General features: G+C 42.0%; 1 protein-coding gene across 1 annotated transcript in view; it reads right to left on the bottom strand.

Annotated features, from left to right (window-relative positions):
• The window catches only part of Lcp1 (lymphocyte cytosolic protein 1), a 96,273-nt gene that overhangs the window by 70,156 nt on the left and 498 nt on the right, over positions 1-25,619 (bottom strand). The gene's annotated exons all lie outside the window — the stretch shown is intronic.

Raw genomic sequence — 25,619 nt, 5'->3', positions numbered from 1 at the left:
GGGAAACTGGGTATCCATATTCAAAAGAATGGAACGAGACCCCCTTCTCTCACTGTGTACAAAAAATAAGTCAGTTTGAAGGGGATCAGAGACTATAATGTAAAACCCCAAACTCCAAACAACCAGAGGAAAGCATTTCAAAACATGGACCTAGGTAAGAACACTTTGCACAGACTCCCCTGGCTCAGACAGTAATGCCAACAGTTGGCAAATGGGATTGCCTGAAATTAAAACAAACTTCAGCAGAGCAAAGGAAACTGCCAGCAAAGTGAAGAGACAGCATACAGAACAAAAGGAAAATTTTGTCAACTCTACATTTGACAGGGGATTAATATTTAAAAAGAACCCAAGAGAATGAAATTCCAGAAAAACAAACCATTCAGCCAATAAGTGGGCAAATGAACCGAATAGAATTTCTCAAAAGAAGCACAAATGGCCAATTAAGATATGAAAACAGGTTTGGCCTCCTCGGCCATGGCAGAAATGCAAATGAAAGCTATGCTGACATTTCATCTCAGCCCAGGTGAAATGGCTGCCATCAAGAAAACAGATCACAGTAATACCGGTGAGGAGAGAAGAAAAGAGAAGCCTGTATTCCCTATTTCCAGAAATGTAAACAGTGCAGTCACTATGGAAATAAGTGTGGAGGTCTCTCAAAAACAACCAGTCATAGCCCTAATCTGACTGAGCTATGCCACTCCTGGGTACATATTCAGAGGAATATGCATCACCACATGACAGAGATATTTTCACACCCATGCTTGGTGCAACACTCTTCACAGCAGCCAAGATAAAAACCAGCTTAAAGGCCCATCAATATATGACCAGGAAAAGAAATACATATAAGATGGAGTTTGATTTAACTGAAAACTGCATCATTTTTAGAAAAATGATATTAGTATATGAAGTATAAAATAAGCTAGATTAAAAAGAAAATATACCTAATCTGGATCTTTTGGGTAAGAAAACAAGCCTTTAATCTAGATCTGTAATTTAATCCAGATATAATCTGGGTCACACCTTCTCCTGGAAGCCTACATATACAAGAACGTAAGAACATGGAAGTGGGAAACTTTCTCTTTGCCTGTTTGTTCTCTTCTTCCTAGCAAGCCCATTCCTTCACTGGCACTGGAGCCTACTTCTTCAGTATTCCAGTTTATCCTGAAGACCAGTTGAGACATCCAGCTTCATGGACCAAACAACGTGTGTGTGTGTGTGTGTGTGTGTGTGTGTGTGTGTGTGTGCGTGTGTGCTTGAAAAAAATGGTCCCCAAAGGCACTATTGAGAGGCATGACTTTGTTGGAGGAAGTGTCACTGTGGAGGTGGGATTTGAGGTCTCATATGCTCAAGCTTTGCTCAGTGTGATAGTCAGTCTACTTCCTATCGCCTTCCGATCAAGGTGTAGCCAGTATCATACCTGTCTGTATAGCATTATGCTTCCCACCACGATGATAATGGGCTGAATCTCTGAAACTGTAAGCAAGCCACCTCAATGAAATATTTTCTGTTATAAAAGTTAACATGATCATGGTGTCTCTTCACAGCAATGTATATCTATATCTATATAACATATACATACATATAATCAGAGAGTGAGAAAGAGAAAAATTCATTCTATAAGTTCTTATAAGTTCTACAAGTTCTCTAGAGAACTTTGACTAATATATATTATTATACATTATATATATATAATGTGAAAGTAGACATAAAAATATATAGGAGGAGGAAGGGCTATAAAGGGAGATAGTAAGAGGGCAGAACAAGGAAAAGAGAAAGGCAAATATAATATGTTCTCTCTCATACATGAAAACTAGTATATATATATATATACACACAGAGAGAGAGATGCATTATATGTTATGAAATCAGGAGACCTATTTGGGGGGGAACCATCAGGAAAAGGGCTGGGGAAAATGGCAGATGACAGGGTGCTTATAAGCGGAGGACAATCATATACTTGCATAAAAATGTCAGAGAGAAACCTGCTGCGTGCTTACTAAAAGCAATATGAAAAGAAACAAAAGAAGAAGAAAACGCTTAAGAAGGGGATAAAAATAATGACCTTAGTGCTACTTTTGAGAAAGGCTGGTGCCCCGTTACAGTAAACACAGAGAGGCCAGTACCAATTCAGGCAAAATGTTGCAGTGGGTTACCCTCTGTCAGAAGCATGGCCGTCATCACCTAGGAACTAGGGGAAGCCTTCCGCCTAGCAAATTTTGGGTGCTTAATGTTAGTTCAGCATGACGGGACTTTGTGCAATCAAGATGTCACGCTGAATTATTGCTGGAAGTGCACAAGGTATGGACACTTCCCTTGGTTCCAAGTCTGTTTCTCCCAAGTTTGTCTTAGGTTCTGCTGCAGGGTCATGTACCCACTCACTTGCTCACCAGGTATCTAGTGGGCACTCAGGTTCAGATCCTGTCAGAGGTCCTAGAGACACAACGGGGTGCGGATGAGAGATAGGTTTCTGACCAGAAGGAATCCCACGTTCTAGCTTGGAGAAAGACATCGCACGTAAGGTAACCGAGTGACAAACCCTATGGAGAAAAAAATGAAGCAGGGAAGAGAAACAGGAGCTTGTGCGCACGCTATGTGTATATGAAGTCGGGAGCATGGGGGGGGGGGGGAGACCGTGCTGTGAAACTGACGTTCTGAACAGGATTACCAGGAAAGGCCTTTCTGAGAAAGCCACAATTGAGCAGAAACTTGAGGGAGGAAGGGCTGACCAAGTGAGCCACAGGGCTAGCTTGCAGATACCCGGGGTAGGTAAATTCCAGGCAAATGGCAGGATTACAAACAGCCTGAAGAAAAGGGTGTTGTTCATCGTCGAGGCTGGTGTGGTGCGGCCACAGTGAAGGGTGGAGTTGAAGTGGATAATAGCGAAAGGTTCACAGGGGATGGCTGAAGTCTATTCCACACAGATCTCAAAGAGGGGAAGAAATCAGTCAGCCTCCCGTGAGCTGCTGCCTGGTCACACAAAGAGAGCAGAGAGCTCACTAGCCACTGGCGGTACGGTCTCAGAGGATAGCTTTTACAGCCTCACTTTTTCTCTTGAAATTCTAACTTTGAAATCATTTTGAAATCATCCAAAGGGTGTAAAAATAGCTAAAAGAATTCCTATATACACTTTGCGTGGCTTCACCAAACATTAATCTCTTAGTTCACCAGTATCAGAAAAATCTAGAGGGGGTGTCAGATGGATTGCATATGCCTTCAAATGGGGGAAAGCAGACATTTTGGAGGGTCATAGAACTGACTCAGAACCCTCCTTAGCGGACACACTTCTGAGTGCCCACTTTAGTCTTTGAGGGTCAATAAATGGACAGATAGCCTTGGGAACACTCCTGGAGTCAGACCTGTATGAACAAGCAAAACAGAGTTTCAGATTTCCACTCACCCAACAAGTACTTATTAGACCACTGTTTGGTCCCCAACCCGAGCACCCGGTGTGTGACAAGAGACACAGAACATAGAAGGGCACCAAATATCTAATGAAGACATCCCAGGGACCCTATAATAAAGTATGGTTTTCACAAATCAAAGCGGAAATGATGAAACATTCCGAACTTTCCCATAAGAGATGTATACACCTAATTAATTTTTTGAATGAGATTTTTAACATGTTCTTCAGTTGCATACTTCCAAGGAAATGAAAGAGAAGCAAGGCTTGAGCACGACAAGTCAAGACAGCCTCAATCTACACTGGTAAATCGCAGCAGCGTGTTCAGCCAAGGCAAGGTGGTCTAGGAAACGGATGCCCTGGAGAGACAAGGACCTGTGGTCACACCCCATCCCTGAGTTGATTTTTTCCTTCTAGTGACTTAGGGAAAAGTCCACCCAACCCCCTTTTGCTTTGGGCGTGTTTAGGGCTGCTCTCAACTTAGCAACCCTCCTGCATCCGTTTCCAGCATGCTGGAGATCTAGGCATCATCTGCCATTGCGGCTGCATGGGCTTCTTAAGGCTTCTCAGGCCCAGTTTCCTTATCAACAAAAGAGGAAGCGTGAGTAGAGCGGAAAGTCACAGCGCAGCTGCAGAGGTCAATGCGGAACCACAGGAATGTCCTTAGTGCAATGACTGTTCTACAGCAGGTGGTCCAAAAGTGCTGGTAACCCTCCCTCAGACTATCCTAACACCTCCATCAGCACTGTTCTTGGAAGATCTTGGACGCGGGGTTCAAGATACTGAGGTGGACCTTAAAGGGTAAGGAGCTCACTAGAGGAATCACTGACATCATAGACAGAAAGACAGGGACAGAGAGCATGGTGGGGGCTCTGAAGAGAGATCGGGGCCCATGTGACAGAAGAGGGTCTCCTCTTACTCCTTTCTCAGCATGTGGTGGTTTCTCAGCAGAGTCTGCACCCAGACTCTGATTCCTGGGCAGGAGGCAGGGAGTAGGGAGCTGGGCCCATGGCTACCAGTACCCCTTTGATGTAAGCTCACTTCCTTGGGTGAAAACCCCTGATCCCTGGTCACCTAGTAGCTGGAGAGTCACTGTCTCAGTAGGGGGCCTGTGGGTGTGTCTGGGAGGGGAAGGGCCTGCACAGCTGGATCCTAACACTGTGTTCTTCCAGTTCCACACTTCATTTTCCATGGGCCTTGGGTTGGGAGAATCAACTCCACCAGAGCCGTCTTCAATTTCTGCTATACAAGCAAACATAAAATTTGACGTGATCTGGTGGTTGATCATGCAGTGAGATAAGAACTGTAAGTGCAAAATCAACTCTAAAATGAAATTTAAAACACGCACATAAAGCAAACTCGGCATTTTAATGGCGGCAGGACTGAGTCAGACTTCGCCCTAGAACCTGAAGCTGACCTAAGGCTCAGGGCTCTGCACCATCATCCAGGCTACCAGCCACTCACTATGGCCAGTTCAGTCCTTCCCCTGCGGTCTCTGAACTCAGAATTCCAGTGACATCACGGTGCCTTCACTTAGCATTGTTAGTTCCCGAGAGCCAACGCTTTCCTCATTAGTCTGTCAGAAGTACAGCACTCACTCACGTGGCCGCAGTTCCGAATACTTCTCAGGATCAAACCCTGCCTGCTGTTGCCCTGACACTCCTGCCCGTACATCTCAGGCCCATTCTCCGGGAAAACTGGAGTACCTGCATGAATGAGAGTCCTGAAAAGAAGCCTCTGCAATGGCTGATGGGTTAGAACTTCAGGGATGTGGAGAGGTGGGAATGTCGCAGGTCCAGAGAGAGCCTAGTTAAGAAGTCATGTTGGGCTAGCTTCAACCGCCTAAACAGCCATCCCTTGTTCATCTATGAGTCAGTCTAACCCTCCAGTGACTAACAGATAAAAGCTTTGTAAGGTTAACAAAGCCCCATTGTTATTATTATTATTGATTATTATTTTACCAAAGGGCTAACTATGATATAAGATAGGTTCTGAGGCCAGCAGCTGAAATTTCTCTGGTTGGCTGGTACACACCTCTGATGTTCCCACCACTGTATCTGGAAAATGTCTTGACTTATGGCTTTGTTCTGTTACTATAAAAACCTCATGAACTGACTTCCACATAGGAAGAGCTGTGTTCCTGGGTCATGATTACACTTATTTGGCTCTGGAATGAACTACCTCTATGCCCTTTGAGTTGAGCATTGTGTTTTCTCATCAACGGTTATAGTATCCAATGTGGGGCTCTTCAGAATAATTCATTTGCCACAGGAGGAGTCACCTGGACGGAAGTGAGATACTGTCATAGAGCCACTGAGTCCAAGCCATCTGCCATTACGTGCTCAGCTGGACAGTGACGACTTCCTTCAGGGCTCTATCAGCTGTCCTTTGGTTTGGTCAAGGGACCCTTGGTTTATTCTGAGTTAGCTATTTAAGGATCCTATTTGGTAGATACGTCTCTGTTTTGTTTTGTCTCAAAGCATTTGGTTTAAGGTATCTATTGTGTTTGCTTGGGAAGCATTTTGGCCTAGACCTCTGTTTTGGCTTTTTGTTTGTTTGCCTTCAGATCTCCAGAGGCACTGTGGCTTCTGACTCTTGTTTTCAGCTTTTGTTCCCCTTTGAAGGCATTCTGATTTCGGCGTTCCCTTGTCTTGGTTTTCTTTGCTTTGGAGCATTTTGTCTTCTTATCATTCGTTTGTGTCCCAACACTCCTCAGACTCCAAATTCTCCATTTTTCTATGTATTCTCTTGCTCGCAACTTTTTGCTAAGTCTTTGGCTTAGGAATTTCATGAGTGCCTGATCATAAAGTCCCTGACAATAAATGGCACTTATGCCCCACAACCCAACACTGTGGAGCTGTGTGCAAGCACCCAACAGACATACTCCACTCCTAAATTAGAAACAACTTGATTGGTTCATCTGGAAAGACACACATAAGGGTTGGCTCTCCCAATATTTTGAGTACAGTTGCGCTTCTGTGAACATGGAGGATCATGCTGAGACCCAGAGAGAGGGGCCGGTATCTGAGTGACTCTGAGAAAGCCCATTGCAGAACAGCGCAAAAACCTGATCCAAACTGGGATCCCTAGTAGACATACGGATGCTTAGAAATTTTCAGGAGAAAGGAAAGAGAGAGAGAGAGAGAGAGAGAGAGAGAGAGAGAGAAACAAGGTTTCAAAACAATAGGAAGTTTTTGGAGATAAACCCTCATCCATTGGTGCTCCAGATGTTTTTGTGATAATTATAGACTAGCAATTTGCAAGTATGGGAAAAATGGGGAAATAGAACCAAAGATAATGCTGCCTTATCTTCCCTCAACAGGGAATGTAGATGTTTCAAAACTGGTATTTTGTGCTCAAAACCTAAAAGTCTTAGGCAATAAAACAAAAGACAATGAATGGGCAGTCTTCTTTAAAAGGAATGTAAAAATAATATTTAAAGATGGGGTAGATTATAAAATTGGTAATTTACAAAAGTTAATAAGAGCTCTAAAAACCATGGTTTAAATTGTTATTATTATTTTTATTATGGTTTTTTGAGACAGAATTTTTCTGTAGCTTTGGAGCCTATCCTGGAACTAGCTCTTTTAGACCAGGTTGGCCTCAAGCTCACAGAGATCCGCCTGCCTCTGCCTCCCGAGTGCTAGGATTAAAGGTGTGTGCCACCACCGCCGGGCCAAAAATATTACGTTTTAAAAATATTTTCAATATTAGAATGAAATATTGAAAATAAATAATTTTTTAAAAATTTAGAGGTTATATCAGAGCTAGAGATGAATTCTGAGAATAACCCCTATGCGTGACTCTTTTTGACCCTGTCACTGAAGTCTTTATCTCCCAGCAGGACAAAACTCTATCAAAGGAAAAGATTAGGACCTGTTTTAAGATAAAAAAAAATGAGAGGGGGAGGGAGGGAGGAAGGTAGGGAGAGAGGGAGAGAGAGAGAAGAAATCCCATGCTACATTAAATAATTCCCACTTGCAAAGGCCGCTTCCCCTGGGGAGCTGCACTTACACTTGGAGCTGTCATGTTTTCCCCTGAAGTGCTTCCGTTCTTCCACATGACGATATCTTTATTATATTGTCCTGAAATTCCTTTCAACACTGAAGCCACAATTAGACCACAGGTAGACCTGACTTGAGGTCCCTAAAGCTTGAAAGAATTCCTCAGGCTGCTAAGCATGATGGGAAGCTGTCTCCAATCCCTAAGCCAATAGCTCCCCACCTTCCTAATGCAGCAACCCTTGGATACAGTTCCTCATGCTGTGGTGACCCCAACCCTAAAATCATTCTCTCCACTTCCTCTCCCTGCAATATGCTGAAGACTGGCCTGACCTCTAAAACTTTTAAGGTCAAAATAGATAAATTTAGCTCTGTATGTTCTCTTTTTTTGTGAGAGGTTTACAAAAGGTGGCCACCTGAGCATTAGTCATGATCAAAATGTTGTGGGAACAGCTATACGGAGCAGGACTGGATGGCCCAATCCAAGAGGCAGGCAGGCCGGCACTATCAGCTCTAGGAAGGGAACTATGCTACACACTGACACTGGGCCAGAAGGGAATGCCTGCTCAAAATACAACACAACAATAACACACAAAGCAAAGTACACTTCTTCTTTTCCCTTTTCCTTCATGCATACAGGGGAAACGTGATTTAGTTTCAATATAAATCAGAGGAGTGGAGAAAAAAGAGAGAGAGAGAGAGAAAGAGAGAGAGAGAAAGAAAGAAAGAAAGAAAGAAAGAAAGAAAGAAAGAAAGAAAGAAGGTGAAGGAAGGAAGGAGAGAGAGAGAAAGAAAGAAAGAAAGAAAGAAAGAAAGAAAGAAGGAATGAAAGAAGGTGAAGGAAGGAAGGAAGGAGAGAGAGAGAGAGAGAGAGAAAGAAAGAAAGAAAGAAAGAAAGAAAGAAAGAAAGAAAGAAAGAAAGAAAGAAAGAAAGAAAGAAAACCACCACTTTGGGCCTAAAATAATGTTGAGAAAACCATTTTCATCAGTACAGGTCTCCCCTCCTCAGCTGTTTAGCTCTTAAAAGAGGTAAATTGCCGCAAGTCCACATGACAAACTCTGTCTTTTGATCTTTTCTGCTTCTCGGGCTTTCTCACATCTTAAAGAGACAGAGCTACAAATTTTCTACTTAAAAGAGCAAAAACAAAATAACATCAACAATGAAACAAACAAAAAAAATCAAAAAACCTGGATGCACCTAGATTTCATGCAATTGTGTCATGCAAATCGATGGTAATTGCTTTTATATGTTGTTTATATAAAAATTTGTACAACTGTGGCCACTTTGGTTTCTTATTCATTTTTACTGTGTGCTAGAGTTATTATTTAAAATATTTTGGGGATGCCTCATTATAGAGTACACATGCAGATTTACAAATGTAAATATTTGGTGATTTATTAAAAGACCTAACAAAGGGCTGGGGAGATGGCTCAGAAGTTAAGAGCACTGGCTAATCTTCCAGAGGTCCTGAGTTCAAGTCCCAGCAACCACATGGTGGCTCAAAACATCTATAATGAGATCTGGTGCCCTCTTCTGGCCTGCAGGCATACAAGGAGGCTGAACACTGTATACACAATAAATAAATAAATCTTAAAAAAAAAAAAGACCTAACGAAGCCAGGCAAGCACGCCTTTAATCCCAGCACTGGGGAGGCAGAGGCAGGCAGATCTCTGTGAGTTTGAGACCAGCCTGGTCTACAGAGTGAGTTCCAGGGCAGCCAGGGTTCTGTTACACAGAGAAACCCTGTCTCAAAAAACCCAAAATGACCTAATAAATACGACTGTGTCCCTGGGTACTCTGAACATCTTAAAACCAATTAAAATGATATCTTTGGGTCTATTGTTTCATAAAACCTTAAAGCACTGACCATTTATATAAAATATTCGTTAGATCATAAAATAAAGACTTCATTCAGCTATACAATTTAACGTTCTATACATAGCTTTTGATAAGAATTTCCTCCCAAAACAGGTTCTAAACAAACATAAATTCATTACAAATTCATTTCATTTGTATAATGGTCATAAGAAACAAAAATCGAGTAACTTCTTTTTCAAAACATCAACAAAAAACCTATTCAATGTTTTTGCTAAGGCTGGATTACACGAGAAATAACGGATACATACATTTACTAAAGGTCTTTGTGTCAGGGTTTCTTTCTACAGTAAGGATCACAGGAGACATAATCCTAATACACAATAATATCCAAAATCTTGCTTTTTGAAAGCCTATCTTCTGTGTTACTATAGACGCAAGCACTGTCTACATGAGCTTCACTTTCCATGTCTCTCCTTACCAAACTGGTTCATCAGTGTTCGTGTGGACTGAAGCTGTTAAGCTAGCTCAGCTTCCTTTTGGCTCACAGCAAAACCAAGATTTTAAAGGGAAACATGCCAACAATCAGGGGTTGACCACATTCCCAACCCACAAACAAAAGGGACAAAATAATAGCAAAAGACCGAGAGAGTGTATTTAATCAGCACGGCCACTTAAAAGAAACAAGGAGAGATGAATAGTGACCTTAGATCTTTTCTTTCTTTAAGGCAATTTACATGTGTTTTAAATTTTTTTTAAAATCTTGTTTTTAAACAGCAAGATAAACATAAGTATACAGTTTGGGCCAGGATGGTATCTCCTTGATATTTATCTTAGTTCTGGTTTGACAGCATGTCCCCTACTGCTTGAGGATGAAATCGATTCTAAGAGACGATTCCTCCAGCTTCAGGTGCAGTTTTTCCTATCAGATCGCTGCTGGACTGCCAAACTATGCATTTCGAAGATTAAAAGGATGAGGTATTCTCTGCATTTAGATATGCTTTGTATGGATGTGTATATGTATATAAATACAAGTAAAAAAAATCACACTACATCAAAGATTCTGTGCTGACTGGGAAAGACTGTATCCGGTGCTTCTAACCCTGGCCTGTAGACAGTGAGCCTCACCTCAGATATGCCAGCTGCATCTGGAGCACACTCCGGTGGATTTCACAAATGCCAGGCGATACTCATCTGTGACGCCATTGATCAGTGAGAGCCACAAGTAACCGAATGTTTCCCTCATTCTTTTATGTGTGTTTCTTAAATCCTTTTATAACTAGATGTTTTAAAATTTGCTTATGATATTTAATATTTTACTTGGTATATCCTTAAATGATAAAATAATGATAATCTTCGTTTTGATGAAGTTATAAAATGAGGATATTATTTTCTTTCATTAATTATGGTTTTTATTATGAGTGCTTGTTACCCAGAACCCTCACTTTACTCAAAACTAGTTCTCATGTTTGAAAGTTTCAAGTATTTTCACTGTCTTATAAAAAGATTTTTTACTCATTATTTAATTTGGATTAATAAAGCTAGCTTTTAAATTGAGAAAAACTTTTATTTTAAGTCTTCCAAATGAAACCCCATTTTTGGTTATCTGTATTTTAAATCCAAATTCTTACAGCTAAAACAAATAAACTTCCCATATATACATTTGTATGGAATCATCCATATTTTTATTGTGTTAAAAATGTTAGAAGAAAGCAATCTCGGTCCTGTCAAGCATACTATAACACACACATCCTTACTAAAGCATCTTTACCGCCACCTGCTTTAGCTAGACAGAAGGAAAATACAGAAGGCATCGGTCTCTGATTAAACAACATCATGGTGTTTATACCTTAAATACTAATGTTTATTGATTCATATTTAAGGTGCCATAGAGCACAGTTTGCCAGGATTTTAAAATTGATTAAATATTAATTGTATTTAACTAATATGAAGGAAACAGATAATACCATGCATCTTGGGATTTTTTGTGGCTTTGATAAAACATCGATACCAAAATCATCTGGGGAGGAAGGGGTTAATTCCAGCTTACAACACTCAGGTCACAGGGCATAGCTGAGAGAAATCTAGACAGGAGCTCACCCAGGGCAGTAACCTGGAGGCAGGAGCTGATGCAGAGCCATGAAGGAGTTTCGCATAATGGCTTGTTCCCCATGGCTTCCTCAACTACATTTCTTATACCATCCAGGGTCACCAGTCCAGGGGTAGCACTGCCTACAGTGGTCTGGACCCTTCCACATCAATCATCAATCAAGAACGCGTCCTAAACACTTAAAGAAATGTTCAACATCCTTAGCGATCAAGGAAACACAAATCAAAACTTTGATATTCCATCTTATACTTGTCAGAATGGCTAAGATCAGTAACACAAGCGACAGCTTATGCTGGCGAGCATGTGAGGTAAGGGGAACACTCATCTATTGTGGGTAGGAGTGCAAACTTGTAGAGCCACTATGGTAATCAATATGGGGGTTCCTCAGAAAAATGGGAATTGCTCTACCAAAAGATACAGCTATCTCACTCTTGGGCATTGCTCAACCGTATTCATTGCTGCTCTCTTCATAATAGCCAGAACCTGGAAACAACCTAGATGTCTCTCAACAGAAGAATGGATAAAGAAAGTGTGCACACTGACACAATGGAGTATTACTAAGCTGGTTATTTTTTTTATTTTATCGATGTTTATTGAGCTCTAAATTTTTCTCTGCTCCTCTCCCTGCCTCTCTCCTTCCCTTCAACCCTCTCCCCTCCCCATGCTCCCAATTTACTCAGGAGATCTTGTCCTTTTCTACTTCCCATGTAGAGTAGATCTATGTATGTCTCTCTTAGGGTCCTCATTGTTGTCTAGGTTCTCTGGGATTGTGGTTTGTAGGCTGGTTTTCTTTGCTTTACGTTTAAAATCCACTAATGAGTGAGTGCATGTGATAATTGTCTTTCTGGGTCTGGGTTACCTCACTCAAAATGATGTTTTCTAGCTCCATCCATTTGCCTGCAAAATTCAAGTGGTCGTTATTTTTTTCTGCTTTAAAAAAAAAATAACATCATGAAATGTGCAGGCAAATGGATGGAACTAGAATAAAATTGTCCTGAGTGACGTAATCCAGACTCAGAAAGATAAATATGATATATATTTTCTTATAGGTGGATATCAGACATTAAATAAATGATACTCAAGCTACAATCCAAAGACCCAGAGAGGTTACACATAGAGAAAGGGTGTGAGGGAGGCACACAGATCTCCCCAGGAGGGAGAAATAGAACAGATTTTATGGGTAGGCTGGGAGTGGGAGGATGTGAATGGCAGGATCAGGGGTAATGGGGAAGGGAGATAGTGTTGAAGGAGGGAATGCAGGGAGAAACAGCTAGAATTGTGAGAGGCGGTATGGAAAGGCGGTGCAGAGGAAACTTCCTAAAATACACAAAGGCTATCTTAACGGAATCTCAAAATAATGGAGAAGACGGAGTCCCAGATTCTTACCAGGACTCGGTTACATCCAAATTGAGTCATTGGCCAAAGGGACCCCGTGGAAATCCCCAAACAATCCAGGCTGCTGCCAAAAGAATAAGTTGCTCTCCACACACTGACAGCAAGGCCCCATTGCTGGAAGCAACACCCCCAAAGATCACTGGACACAGAGCCGTCAAGATGGTGCCTACATACAACCTTCACCCCTGTGTTCCAGTGTCTTCAGTACAGGAAGGCACTTTGCAGGCTACCAAAAGAGAAACGTAAACACCAACCAACCACAAAACCTTAGACCTACAATCTGTCCTACCTGCAAAATACACGAGGGCAATGGTGGCACAAAGCTTGTGGGAGCAACCAACCAATGTCTGATTTGACTTAAGGCCCACTCCACAAGATATTCTGGACCTCATACCCAACACTACCTGGGTAACCAAACACCAGAGACTAAATATCCCAGAGACCTAAAGTGACACCAAATACTACTGGTCTAGAAAAAAAAAGGAACAATAAAATAACCCCTGATGACCTTCTGCTATACCCTTAGATCAGCACCTTAGTCAGCAATCATCAGAGAAGCCTCTTTCTGCAGCATATGGGAACAAATACAGAGACCCACAGCCAGACAGTGTGCAGAGAGACCTTGGAAAGCACAGCTCTAAATGGGATGTCTCTATCAAGGCCCACCTCTCAGAGCTCAGGGGACCCGAGGAAGAGGAGGCAGGAAGACTGTAAGAGCCAGAGGGGATGGAGGATACCAGGAGAACCAATTCCAAAGGTCATGTGAACGCACAGAGACTACAGCAGCAAGCACAGAGCCAGCACTGTCTATACCAGGCCCTCTCATACATGTTATAGCTTTCAGCTTAATATTTTTATGGGACTCCTGAGTGGGTGAACAAGTTGGTCTCTGATTCTAGTGCCTTCTCTTGGGCTCTTTTTCTTTTGTTCATCTGCCTTGTCTAACTTTGACATGAGGGGTCTTTAGTTTCTTATATTTTATTTTTTTATGTTTGGTTGCTACCTCTTAGAAGCCTGTTTTTTTTTCTAATGAGAGACAGAAAGGGAGTGGACCCAGATGGGAGGGGAAGTACTGAGCAACTGAGCACAGTAGAAGGAGGGGAAACTGGAATCAGGATATACTCTATGAGAAAAGAATCTATTTTTAATAAAAGAGGAAAAGGTCCTATAGACTTGCCCACAGACTAATCCAGTGGGGCATTTTCTCAGCTGAGGATCCTCCTTCCAAAATGACCCTAGCTTGAGTCAAGTTGACATAGAACTAACCAGCACACTTTATAGGACGCAAGTAAAAGTTACGCCAGATACAGAGAACAAAAGAAAAGAAAAAAAAATCAGATCTGGATCATGTTGGCTAAGAGTTTGTACCAGCTATTCCACCCCCCCCCCAACCCCCCGAAGACTTCTGTCCTGCTTACTGCTTGCTCAGCCTCATGTACATCAGGTCCTAGAAATGAGCCTTCCTAGCTGTGCCGGCCATGATATAATAATTAGCAAGTAGTGCATGACTGGTCTACACAAGCACGGAATGTGAGCCTTGTTTAACAGGGGGTGCTATGAGTGAGAATTCTGGAAGAAATCAGCTGTGTCTGCAAAGGCTGGTGGACTGATAAGAACTTCAGTGACATGGGGAGGCTGGTATGCTGTGGGCCCAGAGCTTACCCGCAGGTTAGCTCTGACTGTCTTTAGACCCCGAAGTAGCCGTTCCTTACCCGCTTCTGTGGTGGACCTAACATCCTGTGATTGACAGATAAAATCGTACCTAACATCCTGTGGGGAGCAGATAAAACCCCTTTTGGAATGTATTAACTTCATGAAATTCTAGATTCCACACATCAAAGGGCTAAGAATACTATCAGATAACATCAGGGGCCCATGGCTGAGATTTCTCTGCTTGGCTGTAACCCACCTCTGATGTTTCCACCAAATGTATCTGAAAAGTGTCTTGATTCACTGCCTTCTTTGTTCTGCTGCTATAAAACTTTAAGACATCGTTTGCACACTGGAAAATGTAATTTGGGGAAACTTAAATCAGAGCTCCTGGTGGGCTGTGGTCAGACATTTTGGCTACAAAATAAACTTTCTCGTTTCCCTCTTGAGAGTCGAGCTTTTGCATGGACACAGCTCACAGAACCTCCCTGCTTGCTACTCAGGACACAGATGGTCAAGTTCCTTCCACATTTTCATTTCCGGCTTCCTCTCCCCAGACTCTTCCCCAGGAAAACTGGGTACTTGGTGAGTGTCCTTTGCCATTCGCAGAGATTAACTCTGTGGCCAAGTACTTCTCCAGCTTGCTAAATATTTCATGTTTATTGAAGAGGATGTGTGGTCACTATTTAGTGGACACAAGTATAAACATATACTTCTTAAATCAAGCTCATTAGCTGAGTTATTAAAAATCACATTGCCCCAGTAATTGCATGGTCCTTTGATCTTTTGTTTTCTGAGACATGTTTAACAGCAGCAGCAACAACAGTCCTCCTTTAGAGATGAACTTAGCAATGTTTCCTTGTGATTTTGTCAGGTTTTGCTGTATTTGGAAGTCATGTGGTTAGCTGCAGATGGTCTCATGTGGGCATCTCACCCATGGGAGTCTACCTTGTCCAGAGTTATTATTGTTTGCCCAGCTTTGTGGGAAGCTTTCTTTGAAACTATTTGATCAATGCTGAGCATCGTCTTGTCCCCGTTTTAGAATATGGGGCTTCAATTTGAAGACCCTCAGCTTCCTGTGGGCGTTTCTTTTTCAGTTCTCTGACTGTGGCAGACCACGGAGTTCATCTCCACTGTCTATGGAGATAGGACAATGTTAGTCCCACCTCCTGAGAGTCCACATCCAAGTTAGACTCCCTGTGGACTGCCATGATTTCACCTCCAGTTAACGTGCCAATTTGAGGTGATTTAGCAAATAGGTCATCTGTTTGTAATAATCATCACAACAAATGTGGCACTTCCTTTTAAATACCTGAGGGAAAAAAAAAGAATTGACATTTACTGAGTATTTTCAATCTTATTTCATCTTAGATTTTTTTACTGTGCATGCACACCTCATGTGGTGTGTTGTGTGTGTGTGCGTGTGTGTGTGTTAGGCTTATGTGGTTAGTTGCACACGGCGTTGCCCATGCATGGGTATTCAGAGGCAAGAGGTTGACCTCTGCTGTCTTCCTCTGTCAATCTGATCTTACTTTTTGAGACAGGATGTTTCCCTGCACTGGGAGCTTCCTGAGTTAGTTATGTTAGTGGTCCAGCAAGCCCCCAGGGTCTGCTAGTCTTGACCCTCCAAACACTGAAGCAGTAGATACACACCCCAACACCCCCACAGCAAGGTGCTCCTCACTTCCGGCACAGTAGGCACTCTATGTCCTGAGCCAGCTCTTCAGCCCCTGATGAGCGTTTTCAATGCTCAGACACTGCAGCAATTTGTTCTGTTAAAAATCTTACAGACTTTTCCCAGCTTCCTAGAGAAAAACTCCACTGTGTCACAGTTTTATGGACGTGAAAAATAAGGTTTACGGTGCTGAATAACTTAAACCAAGTAATAGCTTTAGTAGACAGTGGTGTCAGCTCTCCAGACTTTGGGACCCCCAGAGCTCATCTTAAACCACACAGGAATTTTGTTAAGGAGGAAAACTAGGAATTTCAGGTGTCCATAATGTGTAATATCTCTGACAATCTCTAGGGAATATAATATATATCACACTGTACTAGTGGGCTGTGTAATATCTCTGACAATCTCTAGGGAATACAATACATATCACAGTGTACGCGTGGGCAAGGCACTAGGATAAGCCATTCTTACAAAACACACTCAGTAATGGGCACAACAAAGGAAGTTCAGGTCCGTTATCAATAGAGTACCATGTTAACTAAAATAAGGGGCTGCTGACAGTCTACCCCAAGCCAACGCTCACACAAGCTTCTCGCCACACAGTAAACACAGTGTTAATAAGCACTAAGAAAAGTGTGCTTACGAAACACGGCATGTTGATGCTGGGTATGAGATGGGCCTCACACTAAGATCGCTCCTGGGGTTGAAGAAGAGAGAACATTCTCAGGCTTCTCACATTCTCCCTATTCAAGGCATCAGTAAGCTTCTTACAAACGGTGAACACTGTTACTATGTATTCTGTGTGCTTGTGAAGCAGAGTGTGGGTGCTGGGCAGGTATCACACACAAAAGCTGTGTCACACAGTGGTTTTCTCATGGTGTGAAAGAAGAAAATGTATCCTCTGCTCCCATTTACACCTTGATTTTTCCAAAGGCTCAAATAAGTGAATCCAGAACTGAGAAGCACTAACAGATGTATATTGCGGAATATTTAGGATGTGCTACATTTATTTATGCTGTGGAATATTGAATGATGCAAAGATGTGTTGCATTCTTTTATGTTGCTTATGTTTAACTCTGTAAGGCCGTGTTACCTTGCCTGCCTAAAACACCTGATTGGTCTAATAAAGAGCTGAGCAGCCAATAGCTAGGTAGGAGTGGGATAGGCAGGGCTGCAGACAGAGTAAATGGAAGAAAAAGAAAAGAAGGGAGGAGCGAGGGAAGGAGGAGGAGAAGATGATGCCAGGGGTCGGCCACCCAGTCACAAAGCCAGCTACAGAGTAAGAAGAAAAAAAATGATGTATAGAATAGAGAAAGGTAAAAAGCCTAGCAACCAAAGGAAGATGGGATAATTTAAGAAAAGCTGGCTAGAAATAAGCTAAGCTAAGGCCTGCTATTCATAAGTAAGAATAAGTCTCTGTATTTATTTGGGAGCTGGGTGATTGTAGTGACACTTCATTTGTATTTTAATAAATAAAGCTTGCCTGAAGTTCAGAGAGTAAAACAGCCCCGCTGATAAGCCTTATAGACCAGGCAGTGATGACACACACCTTTAATCCTAGCAGCCACACTAGTTTGCCATAGAAACCAGGCAGTAGAGGTGCAGGCCTTTTAATTCCAGCCGTAGGGAGGAATATAAGACAGGAGGAGACAGCTCCCACACGTAGTCTCACTTTGAGATTCCTAGAGAGAGGATCGCCATTTTTGAACAGAGGTAGAGGTAAGAGCCAGTGGCTGATTGTTTTGCTTTTCAGACCTTCAGGTTGAACCTCAATTTCTGTCTCTGGGATTTTATTAATTGTGCTACAGGTGGTGGACCCCAAAAAGTTTTTTAAAAAAAACCTTACAGATGCGTGCTCATAGAACAGAACGTATGGCTTAGTGGAGTGCTGCCCACAGCTAAGTCCTCTCTCGGAAGATGGAGGCTCATTCTCAGGCGTCTGACATTCTCTGTTACTCACATCAGAGTACTGAAAATCAAATTTTGGTTAAGCCCCAGCATTGGTTAGAATAAAGGAAAATCAGCGCTTACTCCTACTCACAGCCAATAAGAACTTAAACAGAAACTTTGGGGAAACACAAATGTGGGATATTTTATCAAGAAGGTTTTAAAATATTTATGCTACTTGGAAGAACACAGGCAATAAGACAAAATGGCAGCCTACAGAATGGGAAGAGATCTTCACCAACCCCACATCGAACAGAGGGCTGATCTCCAAAATATACAAAGTACTCAAGAAACTAGACATCATAATACCAAATAATTCAATTAAAAATGGAGTAAAGATCTAAACAGAGAATTCTTAACATAAGAATCTCAAATGGCCAAAAGACACTTAAGGAAATGTTCAGCATTCTTAGACATCAGGGAAATGCAAATGACTCTAAGATACCATCTTACACTGTCAGAACAGCTAATATGAAAACCACTGATAACACTTATGTTGGAGAGAATGTGGAGTAAGGGGAACACTCCTTCACTGCTGGTGGAGTGTAAGCTTATACAGCCACTTTAGAAACCAGTATGGCAGCTTCTCAGAAAACTGGGAATCAATCTACCTAAAGACCCAGCAATATCACTCCTGGGCATATACCCAAAGAATGCACACTCATACCACAAGGACACTTACTCAGCTGTGTTCAAAGTAGCATTATTTGTAATAGCCAGAACCTGGAAACAACCTAGATGCCTCTCAACAGAAGAATGGATAAAGAAGATGTGGTACATTTACACACTGGAGTACTACTCAGCGGTAAAAATCAATGACATCTTGAAATTTGCAGGCAAATGGATGAAACTAGAAAAAAAAAACGCCCCGAGTGAGGTAACTCAGATCCAGAAAATCAAACACAATATGTACTTACTTATAAGTAGATATTAGATATAAAGCAAAGGATAACCAGCCTATTGTTCACCAGAGAAACTAGATGAAAAGGAGGACCCAAGAGGGACACACATGGAGGGCCCCAGGAAAGGGAAATAGTTAAGATCTTCTGGGTAAACTGGGAAGGAGAGTAGAAGGGAGGGAGTGGGGGACAGGAACATGAGGGCTCAAGATGGCTTAGCTGGGGGAGGGACAGAGAGGAAGAGCAATGAAAAAGTCATCTTGATAGAGGGAGCCCTTAAGGGGTTAGGGAGAAAACAGGAGCTGGGGAAACTCCCAGGAATCCATAAGGATGACCTAGCAATAGTGGAGAGGATGCTGGAACTGGCCTTTTCCTATCATCAAATTAGTGACTACCCTAATTATCATCATAGAACCTACATCCGGTAACTGATGGAAGAGATGCAGTGATCCACAGCCAAGCACTGGGCTGAGCTCCTGGAGCTTAGTTAAAGAGAGGGAGGAGGGATCATATGAGCAAGCGGGGCGTCAAGATCATGATTGGGAAAATCAGAGACAGCTGACCCAAGCTTGTGGGAACTCAAGGACTCTGGAGTAACAGCTGGGGATCCTGCATGGGACCCAACTAAGCCCTCTGAATATGGGTGACAGTTATGTGGCTTGATCTGTTGGGGGCTGGCAGTGGGACCAAGACTTATCCTGGGTTCATGAACTGACTTTTTGGAGCCCATTCCCTATGGTCGGATACCTTGTTCAGCTCAGGAGGGAGGGACTTGGTCCTGCCTCAATTTGGTATAGCAGACTTTGTTGACTCCCCAAGGGAGGCCTTATCCTCTCTGAAGAGTGGATGGGGAGGTGGGATATGGGAAAGTGGGGGGCAGGAAAAGGGGAGGTAGGGAGTTAGTACTAGTTTGTACAACTTAAAAAAATTTAAATAAAAATAAACAAAAAGATTAAAAAAATACTAAGAATATGAAAGACAGTCTTATAGTAAAAAAGTGCTGAAAGACACAAATTACTAAATTATAATACTTACTGTAAAATTATAATATTGAGATAATATTAAAATAAACAAACTAATGGAAATTAATAAAATTAAAAAAATGTTACTTGGGAAAAAATCCTAATTTTTGGAGCAATTACAGGTTATAGAATTATAACAGTATATTTAAATGAAAATAGATGTGTACACATACTTAATATGAAATGCCTTTTTACATTTGATTTTTGTAATTGCCTTTTATTATAAATATATATTATTTGTGTGTATGTGTGTATATATTACTTGAAAATATCCACAGCTAGTTCTATATGAAAGGGTTATTTGAAGACATGATTTTTCTACAATAAACATGTATAAATTTCATAATCTTTAGTTCAGTGTTTCATTAATAATTCCTGGCCAGACTGAGAATCAAGGTTAGAGGCTCTCAAGCTTCCTAACACTGCAACCTTATAATACGGTTCCTCATATCGTGGTGACCCCCACGTTTCTACTTCATAACTGTAATTTTGCTACAGTTATGAATCATAATGTAAAAATTGATAGGCAGGATGTCTACCATGAGACCCCTATTGGTGGGTCGAGATCTGCTGATCAAGGTGCTAAGCCTATAAAATCAAAGCTGTTATTGAGAGTCTAAGATGATTTGTACTTTACAATGCCTGAGAAAACATCAAGAGAAAATCTGGAACTGACAAAATAGTGATCTTAGCACATCAATTATATGATATAGATATACACATACATATATGTACACCTACATATACATGTGTCTCCTGGAATGTTCATACCAAATGTTGGGGGTTGGGAAGAAGAAGGAGGACGAGGAGGAGGAGGAGGAGGAGGAGAAAAAGTCAACTTTTACTTTTTTCACATTCAAGTTCTTTTTTCCCCAACAAGCAAACTTAATTAGTAATTAAAAATCAAGAAAGCTGGAGAAGGGAGCTTATCAAAACCTACAAAATAAAACCCTGGCTTTGCCACTAAAACATGTCAATGTCCAGTGTGAACGCTTCCATCCACCAAAACTTGACAGATACTATTTAATACATAATATCACCCAGTATAACCCTTGAAAATTGAACGGAGATAAAGACATTTGTACTCCAACATCAGGAAATGTGAAAAATTTCAACAAATCCAACCATTACCATCTATACTGGGAGTAACTGATTAGGGATTGTTTGGGTAGAAATTCCTGATAGGATGATAGAAGGTGCATAGAGGCAAGGAAACAGGGTCAGGGAGGTTAAGCAACTGTAGCTGCTTGGAGCTTTCTTTCCCACACCTTTCTATGGAGATAGAAGGGAGCCCTATTCTGTCACTGATTTAGGAATACTTCTCATGTAAATTTCAGGAGTGCACAAGTGAGAAACACACCCTTGTTGAGAGGAAACCACAAACCCACTCTATTTTCCCCATTTCAGGAGGCCAGATCTTGGGCCTGTACTGGACTAAGTGGTCTCCCCAGAGACAGCCAACTTCCCTTGTTTCATCCGGTCCTCAACAAAAACGACCCTCCCCCAGTACCTCCTACCTCAGAGACATAAACAAGATACCTGGAATCAAAGGGTCTGTCGATGTCTGCACCTTGGTTCCTGCACGGCGGGGGTCATTTGAGAGAATCTAGCATTCACACAGGATCCGGGCTCTGCAGTCCATTTCCTCTGGAGCCTTTGCAAGTTTCCTTATTCCTTTAGCCACAGCCTCATTTACAAACCTCAGCCTCCACAATAGGAAGCTCAGGAGGCTTTCAAAGCCCCATCAGGCTAATGCCTCTATGCATTACCCAAGACACCTCTCCTGAATAACTCTTCCCTATGGAAATAGGTATAAATAAGGGAAATGCGCTTTCCGAGAAGCACCCTGGGCCAAATCCTGTCCTTGGGAATGGCTTTAAGATCACAAGGGCTCACAGTACAAGATTAGCAAAACCGGTCCTTCCTGTCTCTAACTAAATAATTTCTACTAAACTGGATATTAACCCCCTGGTTCTACTCTCCATTGCTGCAGTACATGGCTCTTGGTCCTTTCCAAATGCCCGGGTCATCAATGGCCCCGATAACGCTATATTTTTTTCTTCTTTATACATTTTAGTCTTCACTGAACACATCAAGTGCCTCACAAGCCCACAGTGCAAACACCCATACTGAGCAGATGTGGAGGACAGGCCTTTCTTCTTGCCAGGAAGACCTGTGCAAAGCAATATGCCTCAGGACAAATGCCCTGGACGTGATCTCTGTAATACGCTGAATCCAGATACAGAGTTGGAGCTCAGTAGAAAGAGACCTCTCCGTCTGTCTTTCTACACTGGTCAAGGGCAGTAGTACCTCACAGCTATTCTGTTAGGATCTGATTCTGGGTGGGCTAAGAAGAAATGATGGGGGTAGAGCTCTGGATGTACCCTTTCAGCAAAGGCCAGGCAAGGTTTCCATGATGCCAGTGTAAACTAGGGGCACAGACGAAGTCTTGGGTCAGAGACAATGCCATCTGACGAGTTGTAAGGAAATCTCTACAGCCATAGTCTCCTCTTCAGGATAGAGCCTAATGTGTTAAACTCAGAAGAGTAAAGCTGCTTAGCTTGGAAGAGCAGGGAAGGGCTCCTGGATACCACATATCCCTAGATGTCCACTCAACCTCTGCCTGTTCCCACCATCGTCACACCCTTTACATAACCTGCAGTCTTCATACACCTACGAATAAAACATATGTCCAATCCAGACAGTGAAAATAGAGCAGAATGATGGATTCGAGAAGCCAAGAAGGTGAGCTGCTATTGATACTATAATGAAGTTATTACAACGTGTTTCCAAATGCCACAGGTACTTGCTCAGCAGAAGCAATGAAGTTCATGCACCTTACAGACATATGGATGTTCCGATTCTCAGACGCCCCCAATTTTGCAGGGGAATAAATTGCAGGGGCTTGGAGACTCTGGGCAATGAGCCTGAAAACCAAGCTAACAAATGTTAGCAGGAGAAATCAAACCCAATAGAGCAGAACTACGCTGCACTGCCTTCGATCGAATATGATGTACGTACTAGAATTCTCAACCAGGGGACATTTGCAGAAAAATATAAAACATCAAACCGGCACAGCAGGGCCTTCCGTGTAGTGAGCAACGAGTCTGGCTCACACTTAAAGACTCAGAGCATTCAGGAGAGGGACCTCAGTCAACACAAAAAAAGAAAGAAGTTTTATTTCAATTTTTTCTTTGGTGCAAAACATCTTCCGATATCATCTAGTTGCAGACTACGATGAAGAATGACCAATGCATCCAGGAAACACAAAATCTTCCTGAGTTTTGGGAAAGTCTGAGAAGCACTACCTTGTCCAAGCAACATACCACAAAACCAGAGGAAAAGAGAAAGAAAGACTGGTTCAAGTAGTTACAGACAATGCTTTGGGAATAATCTAAAATTTCATTTATACTGTTGAAATTATAAAGCCTCAAAGTAATAATGAATTGATGAAGTTAAGGTTTAGTGTCTAGCAAGGTGACATGTGCCTCTGAGACATCTGAAGGATCACTGCAGAGCAAATGGCTAGATTCACAAGCACAATGTTAAGGACAGATAGGCATTGTCCTTCCATGCACTTGAACTGTTTCTTAACTCTACGATGTAGATCCCATGACATTTCCTTGTTGGCAGTGTCTTTCTTTTGGTTTGAATCCCAGGATCTATAACTCAAACAAAGGAGAGGAAGTCCCATCCGTCTCGAGACAGAAAAGGAAACAACTGGTCCCAAAGAAGGAAGAGCAGAGGTGAAGCTCTGCTCTTTGAACCGAGATGAGCAGTAAGGAGAGCAACTGCTCCTTCTGAAGGGCTTTATCTGCATTTGAGAAAACATTTGCATTTTTTCCAGCACAGCACGAGGACTTTTGACATAAATATATGTCTTCAAAGCTACAGAGCGGTGACCGGCGGGAAGCAGCAGCCTTCTTGTTCAGCAAGGAAGACTATCACATGGAATATGCACAATGAATACCAACGGTGGCAAACTCAGGCCAAGAAAAGCATCTCTTTCTCAAAAGCATTTCAAGACTCAATAGTGAATCGATATGCATTCAAAAATAACTATTCTTTCTCTAAAGGAACCTTTCAAAGTAACCCAAACAAAGGAACACAAGTCCCTCCAGTTGTTTCTAAGATGTTAGCTCAGATCTATACTGGCCAAACTGTTTAGCCAATGCCTGTCCTGTTCAAAAGGAAAATCAATCAATTCATTACAAAAAGGTCTATGCGAAATAATGAAGATCCCTAGAACACATTTTATTTTGCACCATCCAACAGTGGCATCCTTTCACCAACGGCAAGCCGGAGGTTCTGTGTGCATGCTTTATCCTCAGAACAATCAATAGCATTATCTGTGGGGTGCTCAAGTCTCTGCCTTTGTGCAAGGCTTTTTAATCTCATCTTAGCAACATTTAAAACACAATGCAGGGTGCTATAACCTCAGTGCTCACCATGAATGTAGCCACCTTCACACAATCCATTTGCTGAGCAAAGGCACTGCAGTTTGTTCTGACAAGCAGAGGTTCTGCCAAATGGCAAAGTTAAGGGGAGAAGTAAACTGGCCGACAGAACTGCACATCAGGTGAAGAAGAGCCCTAAAACCAAAGAGGGAGCAGCCTCATTTCCAAGAGAGAAAACAGTATTTAAAAAAAAAGTGAATAGGAAGAGTGAAGTAGCTGTACTTTCAAAAACAACAGAAATACAAGAAGTGTTAAAGTAATCCAAACTGAATGAGATGTGGGCTTTCAAAAAAATGTATCCTGTTATATATACCATTCCCGTGGAAAACCATGGAAGATGCGGTAGAGTAGCTGACATGGGCATAGAAGACGTATCAAACCGGAGATTTAAGCTTCATTCCCCTAAGTGATTGGAGCCCAGTGGCAGCAATAGCTACAGAACACAAAATCTTTATAACTGCGGAGGGTACGCATTAAACTGCCCGTTAAACTGTTGTGGTCTGGCAGCCACCAGAAGAAACCTGCAAGGAATGACAGAGCATTTTTTTTTATTAATTAGCAAATGCACTTGCCTTGATTTGTGACGATGTGAAGCTAAGCATACATCTCACAAGCGGAGCATCAGCCAGTGAACCTGGATCCCAGCTGGTTTCAGCTTTTAAGAATACAGAACCAGCTTCGGAAATTAGCCCACACATCTTTATCCTTAAGAACAGAAACCTTTCTGACGTTTACAAAATACGCACGATGTACGTGACTTGCGACAAACCTGGCCACCAGTTTTGCTTTTCTGTCTGCATCTTGTCCTTCTGGGGAACTAATCAATCTGATGCAGACACAGGCAAAAGTGGAATGCATCCATGGTTTGGGGAGGGCGCCTAATTTAGAACAAAGTAATCTACGTGACAAAACCACATGCTAACACAGGACAACAACTTGTACAGTATTACCCAGACTCTTTTCTGATTATTATCTGTTTCCATTGTTTCTAAGGAGAAATAGGAACACTCGGCTAGTAAACAGTAGTCTCTAATTTCTCAACGTGCCACTAAAATTCCCACACCTTACTTAAGAGGAAAGCATATAAGTGAGACGCCTGGGAAGAAGTGCCCCTTACTTTAATTCTCATTAGAATTCACCATCTCTGTCATAGGCTTTTTCTAGTTTTCGTTCTCGAGTCTCCAGAGATGCATGCACATACAGGCAAAGACGCACACTACCACTAAACACGCAGAATCACTGACACC

Source organism: Microtus pennsylvanicus, chromosome 15, assembly GCF_037038515.1.
Source record: "Microtus pennsylvanicus isolate mMicPen1 chromosome 15, mMicPen1.hap1, whole genome shotgun sequence".
Lineage (NCBI taxonomy): Eukaryota > Metazoa > Chordata > Mammalia > Rodentia > Cricetidae > Microtus > Microtus pennsylvanicus.
Note: the sequence above shows the minus strand (reverse complement) of the source record. Positions and strands in the feature narration are given on the sequence as shown.